The sequence below is a fragment of the Mus pahari genome, chromosome 3 (assembly GCF_900095145.1).
Source record: "Mus pahari chromosome 3, PAHARI_EIJ_v1.1, whole genome shotgun sequence".
In the NCBI taxonomy this organism is placed as follows: Eukaryota; Metazoa; Chordata; class Mammalia; order Rodentia; family Muridae; genus Mus; species Mus pahari.
In genome coordinates this window covers 163,029,962-163,035,654 of record NC_034592.1, presented here as the reverse complement: position 1 = coordinate 163,035,654, position 5,693 = coordinate 163,029,962, and positions in this window count along the sequence as shown.

Below are 5,693 nucleotides of genomic sequence, written 5' to 3'. Positions count from 1 at the left end.
GTTTGTGTGAGGATGTCAGATCCCCTAGAAATGGAGTTACAGACAGTTGCGAGCTGCTATGTGGGTGCTGGGAATTGAACTTGGGTCTTTTGGTTAAGAATAGCCAGTGCTCTTAACCACTGATCCATCTCTCCAGTCATCTCACCGTATGATGATGATATGTATATGGTGAGTTACATGACAGCCAGAGCTATGTAGAGACCCTGTTTCAAAAATCCAAACAACAGGGCTACAGAGATGGCCGTGTTCAGAGCATTTGTTATTCTTGAAGAGGTCCTAGATTCAGTTCCCAGCATCCACAGATCACAATCATCCATGATGCCAGTTGAAGGTGATCTGACATCCACTTCATGGTAGACATACACACATGTAGGCAAACATGCATACACATAAAATGAAATCCTTTTTTAAAAAATTAGGAAGAAGGGAAGAGAAGGAAGAGGTATTACAATTATATTATAATCTCAGAAAAATTCAAAAACATTTAATATGTTTAAGCAATTTCAAAGCAGAAATGATAAGATAGTGACTGTAGCAGCTGCAACTTACCAGAAGGCAAAGGTCACTGCACTGACCCATGTCCCACAGAGGGCATACTCTGGCCAAACCCTAGTAGAATCAAGAGGTTCCCTAGGCAACGGGAAAGGGTGTGAGAGCGGCTGAGTCGGCACACTGACATGTGAGAGGGACGAGGAAGACACTTCAGCGGCCTCAAGAAGCTGGAGGAGGTGAAGGAGCCTGGACCAGAGTGGAGGTCAGAGGAGGGACAGCGAGGGATGGATTGAAGTCTGGGTTTTGCTCAGTTGTGCACTGCTATAGAGGAAAAGGGGAAACTGAGGCAGCTGGCATCACCAGAAACGCAGCCTGTAAGCATGTCCCAGGAGGCAGCCCTGCCAACAGATGCCTGCTGCAAACTCACATATCCTTTCATCTGCATACTGGGACCCTAACTCACTTACACCTGCCTGCCTCAACCTACCCACTTCCTGAAGAGCATTTGCCTGTCAGAGCCCAATTCATGATGGGCTAGCTAAGGCTCAGAGGAAGAGGAAATGGGCCCCTGGCCAAGCTGAAGCTTCTAATAAGCAGACAAGGACTGAGGTCCAAGTTTGAGTCCAAAGCTCCAGCAGGACTACAGCAAGCCACCTCCAAGGGCAGCGAGAGGGTCAGTAACGCTGCAGCTCCAGAATAGAAACCAGCTCAGGGTCACAAGGAGGCCAGGGGGTGGCAGCTTCAGGGCTGACCCCTTGGTGCTCAGAGCTGACAGGCAGGGAGGCACCAGCTCTCACAAGCACTCCTTGGTCACCTTTAGAGGCTACCACTGGGCTTCACAGTGTGTCACGAGACCTGATCACCTCATAAGCTACTCATTGAGAATGGGCCTGGGCCACCAGTCTCTGTTCTGGCTTTAAGCTTAGGCAGCCACCATTCCTCGCTGCTTAGGAATTCCAGTCTCCCTAAGCTGGGCATGGTACAGGCTCAGCACCTCGGACAGCACCAGGAGCCGCGGGGCGCCACGCTGGTCACGCTCTCAGCTGCCAGAGGGACAAAAGCAGGCAGGGTCAAACAACCTGGGATGGCATCTGGACCCTGAAGCTGCAGCCCTTAGTCTCCTTGGACCCAACAACTCCTGAGCTTTACCCTCCCCATCAGGAATTGGGTTCTGAACAGACAGCATCCATCCTGCTGAAGAAGCTGGTCCCACTCAGTGCAACTTCTTCAAAAAGAACATTTGTTCTTCTTTCAAGGAGACGGGGCTGCTCCCTCCCTGCTCCTCAAATGAGCTTTCATGTCCCAGCAAAAGCTCAGTAACATGAAACACTCCTGCCTAGAGCCTGCCAATTATGTCCTGTCCTGAGACACAGTGGCTGCCCTCTCCTGTGGCTGCCGTGTTTGGAAACAGCGATGTACTACCCATGATGTTCCTTCCATTTGAGAGAGTCCTGAGCCTGTCACCCCCACTTTGGTGACTCTTTGTGTCACCTGCCTACATCTGGTCCCTGGGGACACCAGTGGGTCTGGGCCCACAGCCTCTCCCCCATAGCACTGGGACCAGAGCCACTGGTCCAATTCTGCTGTTGCCTTGCCTTTAGATGTTCAGCAACATGAATATTCTTATTTTTTATTTAAAACTAATTTGGAGTCCTCACTCTCCAAGGGGCTTCTAATCACCAAAAAGTGCCTACGGCAAAAACTGATTGACAGGCCAACGTGGGCACTTCTGAGGAACAAATTGGCCATTGGCAGCGCCACCTACAAAGAGAGATGCTAAGTGCTTGTTATTTATGAGCTATTAGGAAAATGCTTTCCACAGCTGCTTCCCACATGGGCAAAACACCTGTCAGACATCAGCAAACCATGAAAAGGCACTCAACCCATAGTTACTTTGTTTAGAAAGTCATTAAAATTAAATGTCAGCTAAAACTTAGGAAAACATTTATTCTTCAAACCCCTTTGAATCCCGCCCGCAAGCAAACAGTCGCCGACCCTGCCTTTGTGCGATGAAGATGCAAGGATTTGTGATAGCAAGACAAGGCTATGAGAGGAATCCAGAGCCTCCTGGGGCAAGAACTAGTGGACCACACATGTGGTACGGACATGGAAGTATAGCCTGTGCCTCCTGGAGTCACTGCTGTGGGCAGAACCACAGATACAATGATTATGGACATACTCAGAGTTTTGTCCCTGCCACAGAGAAAGAATCCAATGGTCAGCTCTAGAGGATATCTAATCCCCCAGGGCTGGGCAAAGGCTGTCCCCAGTGGTCCTGTCCTTACCAACATGATCAGGCCAGTTTTCCATCCACCAGGAGGCAGCTGCAGCTCCTCCATCTCTGTAAGAGTGCAAGAAGCTGCCAATTAAGACCAGTTCCAAAGATTCCTCATGACAAACAGGCCCAGGGTTAGGTTGGGTGGATGAGCAGAGGAACTAATTAAGGAGGGAGAGGGTCCCCTTTGCTGGAAGATTGATGCAAGTGTTCATCTGTCTCCCAAGAGCAAATGGGCTAGAGAGACTGGCCCAAGGAGCTTGCTGTCTTCAATCTACTCAGTATGGACAGAACATTGGATTTGAGGGCCAAGAGCCTTCATTATGAGCAAAGCTCAATGGACATGAGTTGGGTGGGAGGGTGCTACATCCCTGACTGCTGCTGGTCAGAGGGACAGATCCCCACAGACCACCAAGATTTTGCCTGTTCTTGGCTGCCTTGTCATGGACTTGGCTGAAGGGTCAGTTGCTGTCCACTAAAGACAGACAGATGAAGAAACAGCAAGTTAAGAATTAGAGTCCAGACCAACCAGAGTATCGGGCTGGAGAGTGTGGACTCTGAGCAGGGGGATGAGATGGACAGTCAACGTTGATCCAAACCCAGTAGCCAAAGCACGCTATGTGTTTGTCATGTAGAAGTGACTCCTGGTGACAGTCCCCTTAGCCAATTAAACGTGACAATGGGAAATGCTGGAAGCCCCATAGAAGACCAGGCAGAAGGAAGCTGATGGTTGGCAAAAAAGATCCCAGCCCTCCCAGAATCCCATAGAGGTGGTCCCTTCTCCAGAGCCATCACCAAACTCTGCCCTCACAGAGTACAAAAGCAATACATCGCACCTGACTCAGACAGCCGGGGACACCAGGATTTTGGGGGTTTGTCCCTAAGTCCCCACATTGGCTGGGCTGGAAGAACTGAGATCAGGTCAGGAAGAGGGAGTCAGGTCTGTGCTAGGCCATCTGAGTGATGACGGCAGCCTGGGCTCAGGTCTCAAGGACTTGGAAGGTGGCTTGCTGGTTACAAAAATCCTGACTGACCCAGAGACCAAGACTGCTACCTGCTGGGAGTGTCCCAAGGAAAGGTTTTAATTCTCTTTATGGAAAAGGCACATGGCTCTTAGATCAGGTGACCAGAAGACTGGAAAATCCCAGGATGCCCCTGCTGTGTACAGCCAGAGCTGGGGTGTAGGCGGGTCTGTATGAACAGTGCGGCTAGCTCTACAGTCGACACAAGGTTCCCCGTGGCCCTGTGCAGTGCCGGATTCAGTCTTGTGGTTCTCGATGAGCCCAGGGAAATGTTAGGATATGTTTCCATCCTGCACCTGGCCCAAAGAAGGCGGGAGCATGGGAACCACTCATGGGTTTGGAGGATGGTAATGAATGTTAAATGCATTAAACAATTTTATTGGACAGGTTATAATTTATGTCAAATATCTTGCATGCTTAGTGGTGTCTCTACCAGCATGACCTTGACACAGCCTCTCTCGGCTGAAACCTTTTTCCTGAAGTAGTTATGAGATTTGGCTGCCTACTCTGCGAAGATGGAGCACAGCTTTGAGATAAGGTAAACTATGAGTGTTGGCCAAATTCCTTCCAAGCCACAACTGTGAGAAGGCTAAGCCACAGAGCACAGGAGCTCTAGATGGTGGCCACTGGACAGAACTGGAGGCTCAAGCAATACTGCCTAGGATGCATACTGAGCTCTTTGGCCACCAGGGTCCCCTGGAAATGCTCACCCCTGTAGAGCAGTCTCCTATTCTTCTTCCTCAGCTTGTCACTGTCCCAGCTCAGACACCCTCTTTCCAGCACCTTACCTAGTCCTGCACTCTCCTTACCTTTTGTAGCCTGTGATCTTGCATCTGAATCCCAGCGCCAGGTCTGGAACCAGGAAGCTGGTCCTGGCCCTTGCTTTCCTGTGGGCTCCCCCTCCCAATCTATAGCGGCAGTGGCTACTTAAGAAACAACCCACACATTCACACTAAAAGGCTGAGTGTGGTGGTGCATGCCTTTATTCCCAACACCCAGAAGGCAGAGGCAGGAAGGTCACTGAGTTCAAGGCCAGTCTGGACTACATAGTGAGTTCTAGGACATCCAAGACTGTATAGAAAGACCTCTCAAAAAACAAAAACAAAACAAGAAGAAAAAAGACCCCACCAAATCCTTGGGCTGGAGAGTCTTCTCAATGGCTGTGAGCAGCCCATGTAGATATTCCAGAGAAGAAGGGTTCAATTCTCAATATCTACACGGGCTGCTCACAACCATCTCTGACTCTAGTCCCAGATGATCTGAAACACTCTTTTGGCCTCTATGGGGATTGCATGCATGTGGTTCACAAACTCACTCACATACATAAAAATAAGTAAAAATCACAATACACACACACAGACACACACACACACACACACACGCACACACACACATACACACAAAATCAGCCGGGCAGTAGTAGTAGTGCATGCCTTTAATCCCAGCACTCAGGAGGCAAAGGCAGACAGATCTCTACAGAGGTCCAGGACAGTGAAATCCTGTCTCAAAAAAAGTGTTTTAATCATTTTTAAAACTATGTTGAAAACATAGTTTTTAGTGTTTTATGTTTTTAACATAATTTTTAACATAACAGGTTTTGTAGCAGCTTAACACACATGGATTATCCATCTTAAATTATGCTTTTAAATTATGTTTTAAAAAAGAAAAGGAAAAGAAAACAACCATATACTTGTGTTCTCTCAGTCAGGACCTCAGGCCTGAGCCAGCTTTTCCAGGTGGTCCCTGGAAGAGGTCATAAGAGTCTCCTCACAGGCTGGTGAGATGGCTCAGCGGGTAAGAGCACTTGACTGCTCTTCCAAAGGTGCAGAGTTCAAATCCCAGCAACCACATGGTGGCTCACAACCATCCTTAACAAGATCTGATTCCCTCTTCTGGGGTGTCTG